Source organism: Macaca mulatta, chromosome 3, assembly GCF_049350105.2.
Source record: "Macaca mulatta isolate MMU2019108-1 chromosome 3, T2T-MMU8v2.0, whole genome shotgun sequence".
Taxonomy (NCBI): Eukaryota; Metazoa; Chordata; class Mammalia; order Primates; family Cercopithecidae; genus Macaca; species Macaca mulatta.
Window position 1 is genome coordinate 193529308 of NC_133408.1, and position 25061 is coordinate 193554368.

Below are 25061 nucleotides of genomic sequence, written 5' to 3' on the forward strand. Positions count from 1 at the left end.
AAATTAACCTATGAGAATTGTTAAATTACATTGAGGTTTGATCTCCCCTGCACTTACACAAATGCACACAGACACAGACACAGGCATGCACACACCTCTTTTATGAGACAGATAAAAACCCAGCCACAAAGATGTCAATGCCACACATCTAAGAACCTGTCCCGTGAGTAATCCACAGGGCTCCAGCCCCCACGGGAGGAAGATAATTGGACTGTAAAATAGTGAAGGGCAAGGCTGGGTCAAGAGAGAGTCCCCTAAAACCAAATTCTAGATGATTTCCATATTCTGAATGGAAAGCCTGCATAATCATTATTTTTAAAATGTATCGACTTAGAAATAAAATATGAAAGTCAAAAAATCAATTAAGAGGACTAATTCAACGAAGAGTGTTTTCTGGTGGCTATTTTTCTTTGTATTAAGGTTTTTAATTTTTAAAAAATGTTTGGGTACATAGTATATATTTATGGGGTACATAAGATGTTTTGATACCAGCACGCTCTAGTGGCTACTTTTCAAGAGTTAAACTCTGGACTCCAGAGTCTGAAAATAAAGTATAATTTTTGAGAGTGTTCAAATTATAGTTTTAAAAGTCTTTGACCCATTATTTATATTTTGTGTTCTTATTTGGAATTAAGCGCCGTATTTTGTGTTTTCAAAAATTTAAACCTGATGAGAGCTAGGTTGTCATGGATCATTGGTTCTTTATTTTCTTTTAATGATACTTCATTTAATAATAAATCAGTATTCCTATGTGTGATAGAGTTAGATGAATTAATCAGGTCAATGTTTATTCCTCCTTCAAGTGGCATCTTCTTAAACATAGCTTTGCAAAATGCCAATTATTTGGACGACTTAAAAAAAAAAAACTATGGGGCCGGATGCTGTGGCTCACACCTGTAATCCCAGCACTTTGGGAGGCCGAGGCGGGCGGATCACGAGGTCAGGAGATCAAGACCATCCTGGCTAACACGGTGAAACCCCGTCTCTAGTAAAAATACAAAAAATTAGCCGGGCGTGGTGGCGGGCGCCTGTAGTCCCAGCTACTTGGGAGGTTGAGGCAGGAGAATGGCGTGAACCCGGGAGCCGGAGCTTGCAGTGAGCCGAGATCCGGCCACTGCACTCCAGGCTGGGCGACAGAGCGAGACTCTGTCTCGAAACAAAACAAAACAAAACAATGTTCCTCATATGCAATGAGTGGATATCAGGAATTTAGGTAACGCAACAAAAGAGAAGAAAAAGTTTCCCTAGAGCCCCATACCGAGGTATCACGAAATTGTGGACTGTGCTGTTCACTGTGTACAGAGATTGGCGGGGTGTGGGTGGCAGAAAAAACTTTTTAGGCAGTCAGACCACCTGACTCTGAATCCTGGCTCGGTCACAAATTAATTATGTGGAAGAAAACCTTAAGACTCGGTTTGATTTTCTCCTTTATAAAGTGAGACAATAAATGCATTTATTTCTCAGAAGATAGCTGTGATACATCTATTATTTTATGAAAATTTTATTCATTTTTTAAAAGGTCCTAGAAAAATTTTAAGTGTTTTATGTGATCAGTTGGATGACATGCTAATAGGCAGAAGGCTTGCATGTAATGTACATGCTGTTAAATTTTCTGTCAACTTCTATATTTGCTTCTCTACAATTTTTTTTCCTGAATGACATAATTAATTAATGAGGTCATGCAAAATTCTTAAAGAAAATAGCTAAGTCAGTTTTCTTCATTAAAATCCATTTCAAACAAGAATGGCCCTCTGCTTAATGCTTAGTTTAACAGAAAATTTAAATTAGCAGCACAGATAATTCTTCAAATCGTTTGGTTAATTGAAGGTATGGGAAACTGTATTTGTAGCATTCACTCAAACCATTCCTAATAAGTGAATTACCCCTGGGCCAAACTCTGGATATTGCCAGATGAACTGTATTATGTAAAGGTAGTATAGCATTAAAAGCTGTTCTTTCATATTGCCTTTAATCCGTCCTCTTTGAAATAATAGAGGTCTGAGATGCATAAGTGTTATTGAACAGGAATGCTTGAATATAAAACCAATCAAGACAACGTATAGTATAAAATAGTAGCTTATCATATATAAGCATGCATGCTATTTTATTTTTTTGCTGATAAAGGTGGAATGATGTTATGATGAATTTCAGCATGAGAGACTGAAATAGAGCAAAAAAAATCTGAATCAGGGTTTGCCATGGTTATACCTAATGAGTTATTCATACCGGTTGTATTTTTTTGACCCTTGGGATTTATTTATCTGAGGGCTGCTGGAAAAAAGGAGAAAGCGAAGCTACGTCATTTGCCTTCTGTGTGCCAGGCATTTTCTCTTTCTTTATCCCCAGAATAACCCTGTGTGGGAGGTTTCATTATTCTCATTTTACAAATATGGAAACTAGCTTAGATGAAGAGAAATGGAGTGACCCTCCCAAGGCCTTGCAGTCAGCGTGAGTTTGAAGCGGGGTGAGAATTCACGTGTTTCTGATTTCTAAAGCCGTATTTCTTCCACTGCCCTGGTTCCCACGTTAGAATTGTCACGTTTTTATTCTTCAGACGTAGTAGCTCAGTCTGCATCTAACTAAGATGGGGAAGAACTTGATTCCTGGAAATTTCCAAACAAACGGAAAAGTGGAGAGAATTATGCAATGAGCCGGTTATACCCATGACCCAGCTGTGTAATTATCAAGGCTTCGGCAATCTCATTTCATCCATTTCACTACCACTATGATTTGAAACAAATGCCAGATATCATTTTCTTCCCACTAAAAACATTTTATTATGTTGGATCCTGTTTGTGCCCGTGTTTTATCTGAGCCTTCATGTAAGTTATGTTCTAGGATGTCTTCAAATGAGAGTAAAAGAGGACCCCGCTCTCTTACTGCTGGGAAAAGAGATGGGGGTTCCTTTTTTCAACTTCCCTGTGTGTTACAAGGGAAAAATGCAGCTAGTTAAATTAGTCTAAAATCTCAATTCCCTGAAAACAGAAAAATCAACAGTTTTAAGCAAACAAATACAGTCCCCCCAGTAGCTAATAATTTTCATCCACATGCCTGGTACGCATGCTAACGTTGGAGAGAAAAAAACAGGGTGATGTACTTCTTGAGTGTGGACACCAGAGGGCAGAGTGTACTGATTAGAGTCTGTTTCCTGGCATTGCAAAAGTGCGGTGAGGCTTCTGGAAGAAAAGCAGTAGCCTATGAAACGTTATTCCTTATGTTAATAGAAGGAAATTATTACATAAGGGAAAACTGGCAAGATGGAAGGGCTTACATCTGCTTGCCGTTATGTTCGTTCCCCTTAAATTCCATATATTATTTCAGGATTTTCATGAGAAGGGCTCTTCTTTGAAGAATCAATTGCTTATCAGTGGTGTTTGTTTACATGTGTATATCACGACAAACATCCTATCCAGAGGTGTGGCCTTCCAGACCTTGCTAACAGCATGCTGCTGGTTTGCAGAGCTGCCTGTGCTTTGCTGCCCATCTAAAGGAGGACTTATCAATAACAGGCAGGATTTGATTCCTTTTGGTTATGAGAAAGCTCCCTGATTGTGCATTTGCGGTGCATGAATTTCTCAGATCTCCCTGCTGAGAGGGTTACATCACAGAGTTGGGTCACTCTTTCCGGTGTCATTCTTCCAGCCCAACAGTAAGCATTGGAAGAGAGCAGGTAGCTGCCTACCCTGATATTATGAGACGTCAATAGACTCTTGCATGCAAGTGCGGTGTTTTTCATTGCACACCGAGGGTTATTAGGCTGTGCTGAGTCAGATGTAAATAAAAATACCCTGGAACCTGTGCCCACTTGCTTGGCAGACTTGTCCCAGCACCATGCTAAGGAGCCCAGGGGCGTGGGCTTGATGTCCCTGGTGGTTCCATCAGAGCCACATGAAGGAAATCTACTGTCAGAAGCCGCAGGTCCACGCTGAACGTGGTCTGCAGAGTGGTTGGTGATGGCTCTTCCCGTGGGGATGGTTGTCTGCCACAGAGAGAGCTGGGGGACCCACACTTTAATGCAGGCCCTGCCAGCAACAGTGAGACATGACCGTGCAGAATCCAGGGTTCATCCGCCCTCCTGTGAGTCCTCCTGCTCCCCATTTTACTGCCACCTCAGGCCCATATCTGCAGGTGCAGAGACCTTGGAGTAGCTGCACCTCAGCCTTATGTCCTCTGTGGTCCCTTAATTGCCCAAAAGAAAGAATTTAAATGTAAAGTTGCTCTGTGTGATGAGCATGTTCCTTCGTGGCCTGGGTGGCCTCTCTGACAGCGCTGACTCTGGTCTGTGACGCTGGGATCATGGCTGCTTTCAGGCACTGTCATGGCCTTCCATGGTTCTCTGTCTGCTTCTGTCTCCTTCCTTCTGTCTAGAATGCTCTTTAGTGGGGGAACTCCTGCTGGTCCACCCTCTTCTCTAAATCTGTGCTCTCTACCAAGGATTTTCCAAGCCTACACTTCCTCCTGTCATCTCCTTTGCTCCTCTCCATGGCTCCTGCTCCTGTTCCACAGCCCCTGGACCTGTGTCTGTGATCACACTTTGTGTTTTATACATCAGTTATTCGCTTCAGTATCGGCCGTGCCCACCAGCCCAGGAGACTCGAGGACAAGTATTTTTCCATACTTAACTTTGCCCAAAATAGGGCCTTAGTATTCATCGCAACTAATACATGAATGAACTTCAGCAAAAGAATTGCAATATGTAAAGGCCAAGATCCAGAATAAAGCCTTTCATTTCTTGGCTAAAAGCCTCCCCACATCCATTAGTTTTATGTCCTTGGCATTAATGATCCTAAGGAGAAATTGGTATTCCTGTCTGGAAAAACTTACTGTTAATTAATTTATTTAAAGGTAAGTTATTTTTAAATAAATATGAAACCCCATCTCCACTAAAAATACAAAAAATTTGCTGGGCCTGGTGACAGGTGCCTGTAATCCCAGCTACTCAGGAGCCTGAGGCAGGAGAATTGCTTGAACGTGGGAGGAGGAGGTTGCAGTGAGCTGAGATCGTGCCACTGCACTCCAGCCTGGGCAACAAGAGTGAAACTCCATCTCTCTCTCTCTCGAGAGAAAGAGACCTGGAGAACATATATACTCAACAGGTGCATGTCATAACCTTTGGGGAAATAGGATGGGAAGCATGAAGATGATATTTTATGTGATCTGTACTGTGTGAGTTGTGAGTTTTTTGCGTATATTAATTAGTAAAATAGGTAGGGGCAAATATTATGAAAGCATTAAAACACCAAGACTAACCAAGACAATCATGAAGAGGAACATTTCTGTCTAACTAGATGGCAACATTATAAAGCCTTAGTAATTCTGATGACTATACCCCACATGGGTGCAGAGAGAAAGTAGACCAATGGATCACATAGAAACAATTGGTCACACTTACATAGTTCTTGCTACCAGCCGGGCTGTTTTAAACAACTTTCCAACATAAATTCATTTAATCTTTGCAACTATCCATGAAGTAACATTTATAGGTCTCCATTTAATGCTTTAGGAAAATAGAAAAAGAAAAGTTAAATGGCTGAAAGAATCACATAAGAGAAACTGGCATAGGAGACACACTGGCTGCTCCCTGGGCCTGAAGCTTTACAGCCACAGCAGTGGGGGGAGGGTCAAGAACCAGGGCAGGGAGGATGAAGGCCTGGCTGAGAGTTCCAGCTCAGTTTATGATTGGTACATGCCTTTCATAAGTCACTATTTTCTTGAAAAGAAATGGAAGTCAAGAGATGCATGTGTTGTCAAAGTGGGAGAAAATATTTGCAAACTAGGCGTCTGACAAAGGACTACTATCCAGAATGTACAAGGAACTCAAAGAGATCAGCAAGAAAAAAGCAAATAATCCCATCAAAAAGTGGTCTAAGGACATGAATAGACAATTTTAAAAAGAAGATATACAAATGGCCAACAAACCTATGAAAAAATGCTTAACATCACTAATGATTAGGGAAATGCAAATTAAAACCACAATATGATACCACTTCACTCCTGCACAAATGACCATAATTAAAAATTCAAGCCAGGCTCGGTGGCTCACACCTGTAATCCCAGCACTTTGGGAGGCTGAGGCAAGCGGATCACGAGGTCAGGAGATCGAGACCATCCTGGTTAACACAGTGAAACCCCGTTTCTATTAAAAATACAAAAAATTAGCTGGGTGTGTTGGTGGGCGCCTGTAGTCCCAGCTACTCAGGAGGCTGAGGCAGGAGAATGGCGTGAACCCGGGAGGCGGAGCTTGCAGTGAGCCGAGATCACGCCACTGCACTCCAGCCTGGGCGACAAAGCGAGACTCTGTCTCAAAAAAATAAATAAATAAAAATAAAAAAATAGATGTTGGCATGGATGTGGTGAACAGGGAACACTCTACACTGCTGGCGGGAATGTAAACTGGTACAACCACTATGTAAAATAGTGTGGAGATTCCTTAAAGCACTCAAAGTAGAAATACCATTTGATCCAGCAACCCCACTACTCGGTATCTATCCGGCAGAAAATAAGTTATTATATGAAAAAGACACGTGCACACACGTTTACAGCAGCATAACTCACAATTGCAAAAATGTGGAACCAGCCTAAATGTTCATCAACCAGGGAGAAGAGAAAGAAAATGTGGTGTATATACACCATGGAATACTACTCAGCCATAGAAAATGAATGAAATGGTGACATTCACAGCAACCTGGATAGAGTCGGAGACCATTATTCTAAGTGAAGTAACTCAGGAATGGAAAATCAAATAGCATGTATTCTCACTTTTAAGTGGAAGCTAAGCCATGAGGGTGCAAAGGCATAAGATGATATAATAGACTTTGGGGACTCGGGGGCAAGGGTGGGAGGGGGATGAAGGATAAAAGATTACACATTGGATACAGTGTATACTGCACAGGTGATGGGTGAACCAATAGCTCAGAAATCACCACTAAAGAACTTACCTGTGTAACCCCAAACCACCTGTTTCTCAAAAACTATTGAAATTATATAAAATAATTTTTTTTTTTTTTTGAGATGGAGTCTCACTCTGTCACCCAGGCTGGAGTGCAGTGGCGCGATCTCGGCTCACTGCAACCATCACCTTCCAGGTTCAAGCGATTCTCTCGCCTCAGCCTCCCAAGTAGCTGGGATTATAGGCGCTTGCCACCACGCCCGGCTGATTTTTGTATTTTTAGGAGAGATGGGGTTTCGCCATGTTGGCCAGGCTGGTCTCAAACTCCTGACCTCAGGTGATCCACCTGCCTCGGCCTCCCAAAGTGCTGGGATTACAGGTGTGAGCCACCGCGCCCGGCCATAAAATAAATTTTTAAAAAAGAGATACATGTGTTGAAATAGACAGTAGCTCTTAGCTGTACCAGAACCCACACCTCCTTATTTTGGCAAATTATTTTAATGCTCCTTTCCTAATTTAAGTTCAATTCATAGGTGATAAAACTTATGTGCATATACCACTTAAAAAGTTTCAATATATAGGCTAAATAAAGGAGTGAATTTATAATTAAGTTATATGTCCTTCAGCTTGTCACTGCTCAGGTCCTGCTTGCCAGGTGATCTGCAGCTAGGGCACTAACATCTGTGATGAATTCAGAAGCTTCTTCCTATGTGTAAAGACTAAAACTGGGTTTAAAACTTTTTTTTTTTTTTAGAGGCCAGGTGCGGTGCCTCACACCTGTAATCCCAGCACTTTGGGAGGCCAAGGCAGGTGGATTGCCTGAGGTCAGGAGTTCAAGACAAGCCTCTCCAATATGGTGAAACACTTTCTCTACTAAAAATACAAACATTAACCATGCACGGTGGTGGGTGCCTGTAATCCCAGCTATTTGGGAGGCTGAGGCAGGAGAATCTCTTGAACCCGGGAGGCAGAGGTTGCAGTGAGCCGAGATTGCGGCATTGCACTCCAGCCTGGGCGACAAGGGTGAAACTCCATCACAAAAATAAATAAATAATTTTTTAAAAACAGACCAGAGGCTGGGCGCGGTGGCTCAAGCCTGTAATCCCAGCACTTTGGGAGGCCGAGACGGGCGGATCACGAGGTCAGGAGTTCGAGACCATCCTGGCTAACACGGTGAAACCCCGTCTCTACTAAAAAATACAAAAAACTAGCCAGGTGAGGTGGCGGGCGCCTGTAGTCCCAGCTACTCGGGAGGCTGAGGCAGGAGAATGGTGTAAACCCAGGAGGCGGAGCTTGCAGTGAGCTGAGATCCGGCCACTGCACTCCAGCCTGGGCGACACAGCGAGACTCCGTCTCAAAAAAAAAAAAAAAAAAAAAAAAAAAAAAAAAACAGACCAGAAATAGTTCCATATAAAAAAGATAGGAAAAGGGAAGAGCAGATAATACAGAAGAACCTTAGAATAAAGCCTGAGATTAAGTAATAATAGATTAGCTTTATTTTGTGAATGAAAAGAAAATGGAGTCAACTCCATTTGAGGTACAGGATGCGTACCAAGGTGGGTCACAGATTGACCGAGGTCTTCTTTTTAAGCTTGGTGTGAGACAAATTTCCTCCATTATGACATGGATGGGGACATGAAGTGTCCCTGGGATTCTATCACCTGGCAAGGTGTACCTTCAGTCTCCAGTGCTTAATAATGCCTTGGACACTGTAACCTCTGATACTTAATGAGGAATACAGCTCTTTGAAACAGAAACCGAAATAGGTCTTTAGAGAAGTTGTATGATAAGATCCCGGGGGCAGTGTCAGAAAAGGACCGAAAAACCACAGATTCCTCCCTCCAGGAAATAATTTCAATACTTAACTTTTACCATGTAGATTGCTTCTTATGGTGCGATAATTGTTAAGCATATAGGAAACACTATAAAATGTTTTAAAACAATGCTTTTGATAAACTTTATTAAGACCTCTGTGTTTCATGTGTTTGCACTAAAAATAGTGTTTGCTTCTAAGAATGTTCCTATTTGACTAAGGTGGTTTAAAATGCCTTTGCATTGTTGCACTGTTGTGTAGTGATTGTGAGTTATAAAATACTCACTAGACACAATACTCTATAGACAGAATACTCAATAATAGACACAACGTGTAGAATGAAGAAGCCAGCGTCCATCTCTGGAACTAGCTTGTCCTGAATCCCTGCACCCTTGATTTTTCATCCCATAAAAACTTTTAGTATCTTTATGTACTGAAGTACTCCTGATTTATAATTCTGTGGATTTATTCCAGTGAGTCTGTTGAAAACTAGGGTGTGGGGCACCTACACTTCTCACCGTGCAGGATCTCCACCCATTGCAGGGTGTCCAGCCCCCTGGCCTCTACCTCAAATGTCAGTGAAGTCTGGGATTCATTGTGACAACTGAAAAACTCTCCTCATTTCAAAAATGCTTCCTAGGAGGTAGAATGGCTCTGTTGAGAACCTTAAATAGATTATAGATTTTATTATTATTATTATTATTATTATTATTATTATTATTGAGACAGAGTCTCACTCTGTTACCAGGCTAGAGTGCCTTGGCACGATCTCGGCTCACTGCAACATCCACCTCCTGGGTTCAAGCAATTCTCCTGCCACAGCCTCCCAAGTAGCTGGACTACAGGCACGCATCACCATGCCCAGCTAATTTTTGTATTTTTAGTAGAGACGGGGTTTCACCTTGTTGGCCAGGATGGTTTCGATCTCTTGACCTCATGATCCACCCTCCTTGGCCTCCCAAAGTGTCGGGATTACAGGCATGAGCTACTGCTCCCGGCCGATAGATTATAGATATAATTCTTCTGTTATTTATTCTTTCACAAAACCCTGGTTGTAGAAGTATCCTCTCTAAACTTAGGTATTTCTGACAGTGTCTACTTCCTTCATAATCTCAACTCTTTCTGTAAGTTCCGTGTGGATGCATTCAGGACTGTATTTTATATATCATCTCTTTCATGTTTTAATTTGTTTTTTCCGAGCAGATATTAAGTGTGCTGAAGGTAGTTGTGTTGTCATCTGTTTTCCTTGAATCCTTCAGAAATTCTAGCACCACAGTGAGATTCTGAAAAATGCACAGAAAAAGGGCTTAATATAGAATGTTTAAAGAATATTTGTTTTCTTAATTTATATTACAACTTTCAAACTTCAGTGCATATGTTCACACACACACACACACACACACAACCATTTTAAGGCACTGCTAAACTCACATATATCTTTCCCTGTGAGGATGAAGCAAGATTCCAAAATGTCAGAAAATTTTGAAAGTCTCTTAGATGATGAGCAATATGGGGAGAGAGCCAGCAATGGAGTTATTTCCAAGCTCATTTAATAACAAAGTTGTGTGTTAGTTAGGCTTGTTAGAGCTCAGAAAAGCACTTAGTGAAGGAATTGTAAAAATTGGAAATCACTGTAGGATATAAATTAAGACTATTTGTAGAGTAGAAAGGTTTGGGGATTTTTTGTTGTTGTTGTTAAAATATCTAGCCAGCTCCTGAAAAATAATGAGTGGTTGCCATAGCAACTGTGTTTTCACTTGACACACGAAAGAATATGAAAAGCATTGGAATCAAGGAAAGCCACCTGGTTTTAGACTTTAATTTTGGAGAAACAAATTCATCAAAAATGATTTATAAAACATACTGTATTCTATTTTCCTTCCAAAATGATTGTAGATTTTCTTTTTAAATTCAAAACATTGAGGGTATCTCAACAGAAGTGAAAATACATTCTTTTCCTTTAAAAAAAAAAAAAAGTGCCTGGGCCAGGTGTGGTGGCTCATGCCTGTAATCCTCGCACTTTGGGAGGCCAAAGCAGGTGGATCACGAGATAAGGAGATGGAGACCATCCTGGACAACATGGTGAAACTCAGTTTCTACTAAAAATAAAAAAAATTAGCCGGGCATTGTGGTGTGTGCCCATAATCCCAGCTACTTGGGAGGCTGAGGCAGGAGAATTGCTTGAACCAGGGAGTCAGAGGTTGCAGTGAGCCAAGATCGCACCACTGCACTCCAGCCTGGGGGACAGAGCTAGACTCCATCTCAAAAAAATGTACCTGGCCCTCTTTCCACACGACTCCATTTCCACTCCCGTAAAATTGCTACATTAGCTGTTTTGAGGGTAGTTGCCCTTAGACTGCCAACTCACAAAGTTCTATTGGGCACCTGCTACCTGTTCAGCAGGGATTTGTGAAAAAGACACATCAGGTGACCTTCGCTCGCAGGAAATCAGCCTTTGGGACCTGTGGAGAAAAATTAAATACTGCACAAATGAAGGGTGGGAGATATTGAAGGGAGGAGGTTCACCTGGAAAACCCAAGAATGGTCAAAACGAGAGGCCAGGTGGAGCCTGCGGTTCTCACTGGAAGGATTCTAGAGTGAGTGATTCTGGGGATGTAGAGATGGGTGATAATGGGTGGAAGGAACAAGGATGGCCTCTGTGAGGTAGGTAAGAGACTAGTGGGCCAGGGCGGGGAGGGTGTGCTGGGGAAGTGTGGTGGGCAGAGGCTGGAAAACGAGAGTGGGCTGGGGTCAGGAGACAGGTGACCATGGCAGACTGTTCTGACAATCAGAGTCTGGACTTCCTTGCTCCTCTGCAGGATCCCTCATGCCCAGATGGATCCTTTGATGTTCCTGGCCCACCTACGCTGCCTATTCTTGCCCTGCTCTGCTCTAGTCTTTACAATTGCATAATTACACAGTCGGTCTCTGGGACTTAGAAATTGTGTTGCAAGCATAAGACCTGGAGAATGAATCCGGTGTGTGATACAGTGCGTCAGTCAGGGTCCTAGAGAAATGGAAGGGACTCCCAAATAAGGAGACTTCAAGGAAGTTTAAGAAAGGCACCAAATACAATTTGAAAGTTGGGAGCTGGGAAGCCACACGAGATAGTGCAGGCTGGGGGATGTGCAGGAGCTGTCATCGGAAGCCAGGAGTGGAACATTTTATGAAAAAGGCCACCTTGCATGAAGAAGGAACATACGGGCAAGTCAAGAGGACCCAAAGCAGGAAGTGGGCTGTGAATACTCTGACCCTATCTCATTTGCCTCCAGCGCATCCCTTGGTCTAAGTGAAGTAGGAACTTGGGAGAAGATTGGCCGTTGACTCTAATCCTGCTCCCAGGTTCCTACTTAATCAGCATCCAAGATCTAGGTGTGGGGTTGACAGTGACATCTCGGACACTAATTCACCATGTTGACTTCTGATTAACCCCAGTCCTGGGAATCCCTCCAAGAATTCTACTTTATTTACTTCTCTTATGTAAGAATGTGTACTCGCCATGCATCCTGCCCTTAGACCAAAGCGACCTTGATGTTATTGCACAAATTACAGGCTATGACACATATACCATTCCTGCCTGTGCTAGAGGATTGCCTTTAATGGTCTTGCTGGAGCACATATGCTTTTTCCTATGGTATATAAGCTTTGGGTCTGGGAGTAAGAGTGCAGAGATCTACCTGTCTTGGTGCCACCCAAGACCATACCTCCGTCTGTAAGTTCCCCTTTCATGGAACACAAGGTAAACCTCGCAAAGTATAAGGCAGCTCTTTCCCATTTCCTGCATGTCTTCTCAATACCTGCAATTGAAACATGCAGTGGAAATATCCATGCCCGTCTTGATGGATGAAGCTAACTGGTTGAAGCCAGTTCCAGGAACAGACTACGAGGTCTGCATGGAACCTGGGATTGGCCATCCCCTCATTAGGGCTCTAATGGGAAGATGATGCCTTGGGCGTGCCTGGCTGCTGAGAAAACGTGAGATGTATATTCCCTTCTGCTCTCTGTATATAAAACAGTTGAAGCTAAATCCCTTGAGATGTTTCTACATCCATCTATACCTAGATCTTGGAAATGTTGCAAATAAGCAGTTGTCAGAATTTTGAGCTATGGCTTAGGGTATTAAAAAAAGAAAGAAAAGGAAAGAGGGTGTTGATGGAGGCTTGAGCCACTTAGCATGACCTAGCCCCTGATCAGCTGAAGTTAGTCCAAATGAGCCAGTATGCCAGGGCAGAGAGCAGGATGGAGTGGCAAAGGCCCTGTAGTGAGGCCCACTGTGGGGGATGAGTGTGCTTGGTAGCAGTTTGAAGCATTGTGTCTCTCTTCCCTGTATACTATGATCAGTGCACAAGAATGTAGAAAGGGCCAAGCCTTTGCAACACCTTAGACTCTGATGCCTACAGGGTGGATTCACTGTGCCATGGAAAACCATGTAACATTTTCCTGAGTATTGACATACTTTTGAGAGTAGATGTGCTATTAATAATAACACTAAAACAACAGACATACACTACCAGAATGCTCCTAACAAAATAAGGACATGTAGTCACCCTTACCTCTGCTCCCTCCCTGCCACCTGTGCCATTAGAAGATGCAGGAGGGAGCGGTCACTGTGGCGTGGAGTAGGCTGGGCAGTGAAGGCTTCTAGGAAGGGCAAGCGTTGATTCATGATCCGTGGTGGGATTCATGTGGGTAGGAGAGAAAATCAAGGGACGTCAAGAGCATGGTAATAGCTTGTTACTACCTGGGGAGAAACATATCTGCTAGAGCTGCCATTTAAAGACATGTCAAAACCTCCAGAAAGTGTGTTTCAATGCCAAGTGCTAATTGTAAATGAGAATGTGTCTTTCTGCAGTTCTAGTTTGTTATAGAAAGTGACAGCTCCTGATGTTAGCAAATAAGGTTGTATGTTATGGATCCTGTGGCAATTGAGTGTATGTGATGGAAAATAGATGTTTACTTTAAGGTCATTACTGAAGGCTTCCTGGGGCCATCTTTTTCTTGGGGACATCTCCCTACTGCTTAATATTAGAAATCAACTTGAGTGACCTTTCTCCGCAAAACATCAGAGACTGTCTCGGACTGGGTGGTCTGGTTGGAGGAATTCAGCCCTCTTAGAACCTTACTCTGCGTGTGAACACAACAGCACAGGAACGGTGGGGTTCATTGTCTGTGGGAGATAGTGCTCAAGGGTTGGAGCCAATCCCCCTAAAGAGTCACATAGCATTTGGCCCTTGACCACGGCTGAATAAATAAATGAATAAATAAACCTTATTCAATGTATACTTTCACCTGTCTGAGTTGTAGAACTCTGCAGAAGTCCTTTTATATCTCTTCTACATTCATCTTCAGAGCCATTTTATCCTAGGGGTTGTTTTGATATTCTCCCTACATCCAAATTTATAGAGGAGAAAACGAAATCCAGGGAAGACTGGAAAATTGATCCAGTGTCAAACACGGAGCTTATGTGATGGTGAGGAAAGCGTGGCTTCTGGAGTAATACCTCTGAGGGTCAAATCCCAGTTATTCCAGTGAGGAATAGCAAGAAGTCACCTAATTTCAACAACACAATCATTTCAGGAATGGAAAGAACACCCCCAGTTCCATTAAATGACATGAAGTACAGAAAGTCCTGGCTCACAGGAGGGGCCACTAAGCATTAATTGCCATTCCCTTCTTAGGTAACCACCACCTGTGGACCCTCACCCCTTCCTCCACTCTCAGAGGCAGCATAACGGCTTAGTTTCCATTTCAAGGCTGATAGAATCAAGTTTGCTAATGCTGGTCCTGCTGCCACCTAGAAGTCCCCTAATGAAAGTCAGCCTCCACAAACCTTGAGGAGTATTAAAGGATGGTGCTGTGTGTGCCTATCTTTTCTTTTTCTTTTTCTTTTCTTTTTTTTTTTTTTTTTTTTTTGAGATGAAGTCTTGCTCTGTCACCCAGGCTGGAGTGCAGTGGTGTAATCTCAGCTCACTGCAAGCTCTGCCTTGTTGGGGTCCATGCCAGGGGTGGTGTAGAATGAAAGAACACACAAAAGACAAAGACACACAGAGAACATGGCGGCCGCACTCAGAGCCTCCGCCTCACTTTATTTATACTCCATAAACCCCACGTCAGCAGAAAGAATGCAATGCAAAACAAACTTTCTTTTCCCACATGTAACCTTCTACTCAATTCCTTGTTTCTATGCTCTTCCTTATCTGCCCGCCTTCTTGGCGCCTACGGGAGTTCATTAAAAGTTCAATTGGAGATACTGTCCTTGAGCCCTATCTATTCTCAGCATACTGTTTTCAAAGGCCCCTGCATTTCCCCCTTTTTGTTTTGTTTTGCCTCAATCCTAAAAAGGTAGCCTATATTTGTTCCTGTGTTTTCTTTTGTTTTTGGAGGCGATGGAGGGAGCATCGGATCACCAAAAGAAGTAGACCCAATTCAAGTGCCCAAAACAATATACTTCCGGAGATTGTAGAAATCCATGTTTTCATCTGGGTTCATGGGTTAAAGGCAGCAAGGCGCTGACCTAGCTCTTGCAGGGTTACGGTTCTGGACAACACATGTAATTGTTGTAGAAATGCTTCGGAAATGTTCTGAGTGAGCTCTGGGATGTCCAAACTAATATTTTTATGGCCTACTAATAATTTTCAGATTATGGTCCAATTTTGAGAGATGTTAAAAGGTACAGGCGTTACACAAAATTGAGTGGAGTTCCAATCACATTGTAGTGTTATCCGAGTACTGAGTACAGTGAGCTGATCTCCAAGCCATGTCAATGCTTGCTCCATGTTGTCCAATCTTTCAGCAAGTTGAGAATAAATGTTTTGTTGTTGAAGCCATAACCGGTGAGATTGCTCGTGCCATTGCTGCACAAATTCAGCATTTTGTATGCTTTGATGAAGAACGAGTCCTGCTACGGTTGCAGTGGAGGCGATGGCAACAAGACTCATCACCGAGGCAATTATAAGTCCCAAGGCACGGCGGGTTCGCTGGAGAGAAGTCCAAATATAAGTTTCAAGAGGTGATGCCCCCCATGGTCACGTAAGGTTAACAGGTAGCCAAATTTCCTTACGAGCCCTGAGGATATTAATATCCCCAGTAAAGTTGTGCCACCAGGAATGATTGAGGCAAGACAAAAATGTACACATATCTGTACAATTAACAATCCCCGTATCATTATCCCATGTCAAATTCCCTGCTAATAATAGGTAGGGCTTACGGACACAAGCAATAATATATCAGGAGGTATTTCGATATAACTGAGTATGAAAGGAGTTAGTTGGGTTAGAAAGATTAAGGGACATATTCCCCACAAAAGTGCTAATGGCATCGCCTGCAGCTAACAACTTCCAAAGATGACTCTGTACTTCAGGCCTCCTTCACGCCATACCAAGGTTTCATTACTGTTAGCAGCAATACTTTTATTTACCCAGTGTCAATTCAAAGGTATGTGACTAAATTTTATTTGAAAATCACCGTGCACACTCCAATCAGTTATTTACATTCCATTGCATTCTAATAAAATCCGGGGTTTAGTTCCCCGACATTGTTGTCACTCCAGCACCTCAATATTAGGAGAAACCTCTAGAATAGGACAAAAAAAGTAAAGAACTAGGAATAGTTTCATTACTATATACAGTATGATTATATTAAAAACTTCTAGTTACAATAATAACAGTATTAGCAACCACATGACTATGATTATAACAAACAGCCCAGGCTTCATGCGATTTTCGGAGACAATGAGAACTATTTCCCATACATATTGGAAGTCCTTCCACTCCAAATTGATATGTGTTGTTTATAATTCCCATTTCCCGTTCTATATTGTCCTTGTCTATATAGGGGGATGGCATCCAAGTAGTGTCATTGGTGAAAACCTTAATTTCCGCCTCCTCCCAGGCGACTCCCTGATACAATGGCGGAAAGGGAATATAAGTCCAATATTCATACAAAGCCTCACTAAGAGAAATAAGTCCCCCGCCGAGGCACATCCAACAAAGGAAGAAATGCATGCTGAATCCAGTTTTCTTTTCAACAGGGTTTCAATCATCTTGTAGGAAACCACTCAGGTCCGCTCCCTGTAAGGACAAGAGCATAGCCCCGTCCCTGTTTTAGAACTTGCCCTTGAACATACTTACCTTCTTCATTAGGATAACAAAGCTTTAAACTGTCAGCGGGGACTATCACCGAGGGAGGTGAGGAAAGATGGGTTACGGCAGCGGAATCTTGCAATTGTCTCCATTGATTCAAAAAAATTAAGGTAAAAAGAACCTTCAAAATCTGGTTTCAAAATCTGGTTTCTGGGGGGCTCATTTTCCCCCTTTTTGTTTTGTTTTAATAGTTAAGTTTTTAAAGTTAAATTTGTGCGCTCAATGATGGCTTGACTTTGACTGTTGCCCGGGATACCGATGATATGTTGAATATTGTATTGCTGTAAGAAAACTTGTAATTTACAAGAGACATAGGCAGGGGCATGATTAGTTTTAAGTATAAGAGGAATGCCCATGATGGCGAAACAAGTTAAGAGATGAGTAAAAACAGAAATGAGAAAAGGTATCAATGGTATGATGAACATTTTAATCGTCCAAAGGAAGGGACACCTCGTGGATTAACCCCAGGATGGAAGGATGGAATGCTCAAAGGAGCACAGGAAGGACAAGCTTGAATAAGAGAACGAGCTCGTTTATAAGTTAAATGAAACCGTCGTTGAAACCGTCGTTGAAGGCCAGAACTATTAGTGTGATGTAGAGTATATTTTTGTTCTGCAGCATGTAGGTGGCCTATTAAAAGTGAATCAATCTGAGTATTACCATGAACTAATGGTCCAGGAAGTTGAGAATGAGAACGAAGATGAGTGATGAATAAAGGAGCTCGACGTTGGCTCAAAGTAGAAGATAACAAGGAAAAGAGTTTTTGAAGAGAAGAAGTAGCACAAAGAGGTAAAGTGGCCTGAGAAATGTAAGAAGTAACATAAACGGCGTATTGAGAATCACTAACAATGTTACAACCAGTAGTAGGGAAATCAAGTAAGACCATGAGAATAGCAAACAGTTTTCCCTGTTGCACCGAGGGATAAGGATAAACCGTAACTCGAGATTGATGAACACTCCAATATCCAACCTTATCATTGCTACTAGCATCAGTAAAAAAGGTAGGACCTTGAACAGGAAATACAGAAATTGGTGAGAAAGGCAACACAGAATGTTGCCTAAAAAATGAAAAGATCGGAGACTTAGGATATTGGGTAGAAAATTGTCCAACAAAAGAAGCGCAAGCAACTTACCAAGAATCAGAAGTTGCAAGAAGATAAGTGATCTGATTATGAGTGAATTGAGAGATAATTAAGGAAGGATCTCCTCCCCAATGTTGTCAACAGTGATGCCGTCCTTTGATGATCAGTTCAGCTAAACGATCGATATAAGTAGCCAAGCGTTTAGATATTTTATTGGACAAAAAGATCCATTTTAGTGGTCGACTAGTTTGATGAATCATTCCTGTGGGAGAAGGTAAAGTATAAAATAAACAAAAGGAAGGGCCTTTTGAAGTTGCTCTTCAACAAGCTGGAGTTCCTGTAAAGCCAAAGGAGTTAAATGGCGTGAGTTGTCCAAGTGACTGTCTCCTTCTAGAATAGAAAAAAGATGTTATAACTGATATGTTGGTATTCCTAAAACCGGACGCATCCAATTAGTGTCTCCTAGAAGCTTTTGAAAATCATTTAATGTTTTTAAATGATCACGTCGAATTTGAATTTTTTGGGGTCGAATATTTTGTGTCCCCAAGGTATAACCTAAATATTGAATAAGAAAATCCAGTTAAATTTTTTCTGTGGCAATATTAAGTGAGTAGAAAGAAAGCTGAGTTTGTAATGATACAAAAGCATCTTGCTGCTTTTCTCTGGTTTTAACTTTGTGGGATAAGGGCAGGATTAGGAAGACCGGGCTGTAAACTTTCCCTAGGTTGAATGTAAACATTTATAGCTTTAAGAACAAGACAAAGACGGGAATTCCATGCAGAAGTACGTGGCTTTAGATTCCTCTCGGCCATTTGTTTTTTGACTTACTCTTTTAAAATCCTAAGTATTTCTTTAGATAATGGCCACTGTTTCACCTAAAGAGGAGTGGTCGTTTTACACTTTAATTATAAAACTTGAGGCTGGTGAACAGTGGCTATGAGTTTAAAGGATTGTAGCCCATTTTGAACATCATATTTTTGACAGCTGAGGAAATATGAAAAATGTTTAAAAAAGCACCAAATTGTTATGAAAGATTTTGTCCCCAAAGATTAATATTAATAGGAATAATATAAAAAAACACTTGACCTTTAGGACCGACACAGGTTAAAGGTTCTATGTTTTGATAAACCACAGAAGCAGGACCCAAGCCAGTGAGTATAACTGAAACTTGTCTTTTTTCCCATTGTATAGGCCAATAATTTAAACAAATGATAGACATATTTACCCCCGTATCAATTAACTCTTTTAAAACTATTCCATTAATGTGCAATGAACATAAGGCTTTTGATTAGAAACTAAAGTTTCCCAAAAAACAGTTTTTTCTGTGCTACCAAACCCTCTCTATTGAGAATACGTTCCCCTGCCTCTAGGCGTATAAATTGTGAAACTTGTACCAAAATAAGAATTTTATTAGTAATATCATGTCCTTTTGGCAAAGGGCCACACACTCTAATAGCTAATTTATATACTCCTCTATTAGGAGACAAAGTATAAGGCTGAGTAATAGCTAAGTCAGCAGTGGCGCTCTGCTTAGTTGCCGCATAAAGCTGAGAAACTGGGGTAAGGTGTGGGATCCTTAAGGAGGACTTGAATTTATTCCTTAATGTTGTAGGCCATTGCTCACTGAATATTGTAGTAGACTTGTATTGTAATTGTTGAGGCCCCAAGCCTGTGGGCCCCGGCTCCCGTTTCCCAGGAGAGAAGACAGTAAATTTCCACTTTTATCAGTTTTGGAACGACATTTATTTGTCCAATGTCGACCTTTACCACAACATTTGTACACCTCTGAAGGCAGCTTTCTGCCTTGAGGGATAAAAGTGTTCAATTTTTATGACATTCTTTTTTGAAATGTCTAGGTTTATCACACTGAAAGCAAACACCTTGTTTGTTATTTCCTTTTAAGGCTTTAGACAAAGCTCCAGCGAATAATTGAGCATTATAAATAGCCCCTCCAACACTAACACAAGTTTTAATATATTTATCTAAATTGGCCCCATTGGCCTTTAACGATTTTAACAATTTTTAAGTCAGCATAAGCATTTTTAAAAGACAATGTTTGTAACAAAATTTTTGAAGCAAGGCCAGCACCCACAATTTTGAAGACAGCATCCTGAAGACGGGCTACGAAATCTGGAAATAGTTCATTTGTGCCCTGTAAAATCTTCACAGAGGAAAGGAAACATTTTCCTGTTATCTCTACCTTATTTCCGGCCCTTAAAAACAAAGTCTTGATTTGAGTAAGGGCAACATCATCTAGACCAGCCTGAGCATTAAGAGTTGCATACTGGCCCATGCCTGTGAGTTGTTCCTCAGTGGGTCCAGGGGGATAACACATAACATTTTTCCTAGCCTGTACATGTGCCTTGTTCATTTACCAGCTGTGCAATTGTAACCACTGAGAACGATCAAGAAAAGCCTTCCCCAAAGTCTTCCAGTCTATAGGAATTATCAAATTTTCTGATGAAAAAATATCAAGAAGACCAAGGATAAAAGGAGATTGAGGTCCATAGTTAGAAATGGCAGCTTTCATTTCTTTTTAAAAATTTAATTTGTAAGGCATTAAATTGGACATTATTGCCACCATTTGAAAACTGAGCATTAGGAGCAAAAGAAGCACAAATAATTGGAAACAGATCCAGCTCCTTAAAATTTTTTTTTAATTAAAAGTATATATAATATATAATAATACTCATATCCCCAAATATAAAGAATCTCAACATATTAATAAGAAAAGGCAAATAACCCAACCAAAAGTAGCAGAACAAAGAAATGACAATAAACCTATATGTCTAACATCATTACTCACTAGGAAATATATATATATTAATACCAAATTGAGAATCATTACATACACAATACAATGGTTAAAATTTAAAAACACAGAAAATATCAAGAGGTAGTTAATGTGTTAAGCAGCTCGAATACTCAACTTCTGTTTGGAGTGTAAATTGGTGGAACAGATGCACCCCTATAACATAACAATTTCCTAGCTGGGGTTATTAATACTATATTAATATTAATAGTTAATATTAATGTGCTTATTTATTGACTATTGAAATACTCATAATATTTTAACAAACAACAAGATATACATATACACTGGTTTTGACATATTAAACAGGTGTTTAGTATAAATTTAAGGTATGTCTGATGTGAACAGGGCTTCAACTTTGCCAAACAAAGGTAAAGATAAGGAAGCCGGGGGGTTGGAGGCTCTGGAAAATCCTCTTTTAACAGGGCAGAAGGAAAAGAAACAGGGAAAGCTCGCAAACGTGAATTAGAAGAATATATCTGTAATATTTGTTGAAGCATTTCCATTATACACTGCATGTCAGAATTTCCCTTAGAAGAAGGAAGAGCTGGCTTTTTCTCTTCTCCCCCTTTTGCTACCCCCCCCCCCCACCATCCTCTGTTATCCTGGCACAAATGGGCTCCATTTCAGATTTTTTTTTTTCCCCAAATCCTCAGATACCTTTCCTCCTGTGGCTACATTACCACACTCTGAATCAGTCTCAAGTAACTCTAATGTCTGAGTGATAGAGTCACACAAGGTCCACAATTTTAGAGGCATAATATCCCCTAACTGGAGAGCTCTAAGCAGAGTTTTTACTACCTGTAACCATTCTCTGCGATTCAGCTGCACTTTAGTCTGATACTGAAACCAGTAACAATGTTGTTCAACATGGGCAAACAATCACTTCAAAGTCTTTTTCTTTCACTTCTACTCCTATAGACAGCAACAGTCCTTGAAACAGCCATAAATATTCTGAGGCCAGAGAGATGGAATTCCCCATAATGAAAGCTTAAGAAGGTTCCCCTTAACAATATCTGGGCCTTACCCGCCCCTAGGGGGTTCCCCTTCTTGTTCTCCCCTACTCACCCGTGCTGACCCTGCTCGCTGCACCACTTGTTGGGGTCCGTGCCGGGGGTGGTGGAGAATGAAAGAACACGCAAAAGACAAAGACAGAGAACATGGCGGCTGCACTCAGAGCCTCCGCCTCACTTTATTTATACTCCATAAACCCCACGTCAGCAGAAAGAATGCAATGCAAAACAAACTTTCTTTTCCCACATGTAACCTTCTACTCAATTCCTTGTTTCTATGCTCTTCCTTATCTGCCCGCCTTCTTGGCGCCTACGGGAGTTCATTAAAAGTTCAATTGGAGATACTGTCCTTGAGCCCTATCTATTCTCAGCATACTGTTTTCAAAGGCCCCTGCACTGCCTCCTGGGTTCACGCCATTGTCCTGCCTCAGCCGCCAGTGTAGCTGGGACTACAGGTGCCCGCCACCACACCCGGCTAATTTTTTTGTATATTTTTAGTGGAGACGGGATTTCACCATGTTAACCAGAATGGTCTCGATCTCCTGACCTCATGATCTGCCCACCTCGACCTCCCAAAGTGCTGGGATTACAGGCGTGAGCCACCATGCCCAGACTGTGCCTATCTTTTAACTGATTAGTTTGATCAGTGAGGAGTTGGTTCTCATGCTTCTTTCCAGTGCACTGGGCTGCTACATGGGCCTGATTTTGACTACCTGTTCTAAGGGATGAGGCCATGGAAGCCCTCCTTGCAGAAGAAATAGCCCAGCCACTCAGGCTGTCAGACTCTGCACAGCATACCCAGCGTCTTTCCTCCTCTTGCTTATCTCTCTTCAGGTACCAGGAAATGAAAGAGGCCTATAGACATGGAAGTTCTGGAGGAGAATAGCGTTACCATCCCCTCTACCCACCTCTTAGTCTCTGGTTCCTGGTCACCCAAGCCTCTATCATGCCCTCTTCCCTTCTCTTCCTTTTATTTTTTAATACCCTAAGCCACAGCTCAAAATGCTGAGCACCACTTATCTTCAGCATGACTGAGGTCTAGGTATAGATGGGTATGGGGACAGCACCAGGGACTTAGCTTCAGCTGTTTCAAATAAAGGAAAAAGAAGAGAATACGGATCTCTTGTTTTCTCACCAGCCATGCATGCCCAAGGCATCTTCCTATAAGAGTCCTGAGGAGGGAACAGCCAATCCCAGGTTCCATGCAGTGCCTCCAGCGTGTTCCTGGGACAGGCTCCAATCTCTTGGTGCAGTTAGCTTCATCCATTAAGATAGGCATGGATATTTCCATGTTCTTCTTCAATCACAGGTATTGAGAGGATATGTGGGAAATGGGAGAACAGCTGCCTTATGAATTGTGAGGTTCACCTAAGCCTTGGGGGCTAGAAGTGAGAAGGAGCAGTGTTCTGAGGGGTACCAGGAAACCTAGTATAATTCATAAGGTGCTTGGAGTTTAAATATACTTTTCTGTGCAGAGTCTACCATCTGATTCTCTCCCATTTGAAGCTGGAGAAACCGAATTTGTCCTTCAGCTAGAAAACATACTGGAGGTGAGACTTTAACTCAGGCCTTAGAACACAGCTCAGGGCTTTTTGAAGCACCAGAGGGTGCCAAAGTTGGCACCCGAGCTTGTTTTCTGCCCACTGAGAAGAATGAAGAGGGATGCTGGTTTCTATTTAGCAGGAGGAGATTGGTAAAAATAACATTGAAAAGAACAAATATACGCCACTTGTTTGACTTACAAGGCTTCTCAAGAAGATTTATCTGCAAGTGATATTTTCTAAGGAGACTGTGTGTGTCTCCCAGACTCTGTTTTCATCATGTCACATTTTTCTCAAAGGCATTTCTATAATTCTAGCACGAGAAGGGAAGCCTTGGTCTAAATGTTCATGGGCGGAACCAAGCCACCTTTCCAGCCTCATCGCGCAAACACACACTCCCTGACTGCAGGCCCGCTGGTAGTGAGGAGATGCCAGCATTTCTTTTTTAATGGGACATGGAGAGAGGTGATCTAACCTAATACCAATTTATGATGTAGCTTGAAAAAAATACCAACTGCCATTTCTGTCACCGTAATTTCATAAGCAGAAGGACATTTGAACATCAAAAAGTGGGAAAAACATTTTCAGAACAAATATCATGGTTCTTTAATTTTGAAAAGATGCCTTTACAAAACCTTACTGTATCTCTTTTTCTTTTGTTTTAATTTTGCCACAGATTCAGAAGAGCTTCATTATCCCTAGAGTAAGAAAGGGAAAGAATAAAAAATTAAAACAAAAAACAAAAAACTCTGGGAAGGGCTGTGCTCTCTGCCTGCCTAATACATGTGAGCTTCATTAAAGACCAGCAATCCGTGGACAGGCATTTAGCAGTCACTGACTTAGTTCACACGCTGGGTGGTACAGTTTCTCCATCTGGAATGTTCTTTTATATTTCATTTTATCTAATTCTCAACTTCTTTGCCATCCCAAAGAATACTCCATCTCCACTCTCAAGCTTTTCCGGACATTCTGCAGCAATATCTACCTCGTCTGAACTGAAAACTGTCACCTCTTGTACTCAATGGGCCTTTACCATTCACTGACTCCCGACATCTCTTAAATAGTGATTAGTCATTACTGCATCTTGCCAACTAGATAGTTAGCATTTTACACTTCTTTTTAACGTCTATTATTTTCAGAAAATATATGATACCTAATACGTTTTTAAAGTTTGCTGAACGAACATAGTAAGTTCTTTGTTGTGCTCCTTGTTTTCTGGAATTGTGATGTTGTTGTTGTTTATGTAGCCCCAGAAGTTAAGGCAGAGGGGAATTGAGAAACTGACCCTGAAACAATGTCATAAAAAATTGAGAGTTAAAAAAGAAGCCATGGCTTTCTATTGCAACTTTAACTTTCCTAGTATGCTTAGTATTTCTTTCTTTCCTTTCTTTTCTTTTCATTTCCTTTTCTTTTCTTTCTTCTTTTTGCCCTTCCCTTTCCTTCCCCTCCCTCCCCCTCCCTCCCCCTCCCCTCCCCTCCCCTCCCCTCCCCTGCCCTCCCTTCCCTTCCCTCCCTTCCCTTCCCTTCCTTTATAGAGTCTCATACTGTCACCCAGGCTGGAGTGCAATGGCACGATCTTGGCTCACTGCAACCTCTACTTCCCGGGTTCAAGCGGTTCTTCTGCCTCAGCCTCCCAAGTAGCTGGGATTACAGGTGCCACCATCATGCCTGGCTAATTTTTTGTGTTTTTAGTGAGACAGGGTTTCACCATGTTGGCCAGGCTCATCTCAAACTCCTGACCTCGTGATCCGCCCACCTCGGCCTCCCAAA

General features: G+C 41.7%; 1 protein-coding gene and 1 long non-coding RNA gene across 4 annotated transcripts in view; one reads left to right on the top strand and one right to left on the bottom strand.

Annotated features, from left to right (window-relative positions):
• The window catches only part of DPP6 (dipeptidyl peptidase like 6), an 853145-nt gene that overhangs the window by 28049 nt on the left and 800035 nt on the right, over positions 1-25061 (top strand). The window lies entirely within an intron of this gene.
• On the bottom strand, positions 14746-21951 carry LOC144340030 (uncharacterized). The gene is made up of 2 exons (XR_013415724.1): positions 21806-21951; positions 14746-16771 (listed from the first exon to the last, which is right to left on the bottom strand). It is a non-coding gene; the product is annotated as an uncharacterized LOC144340030 (long non-coding RNA).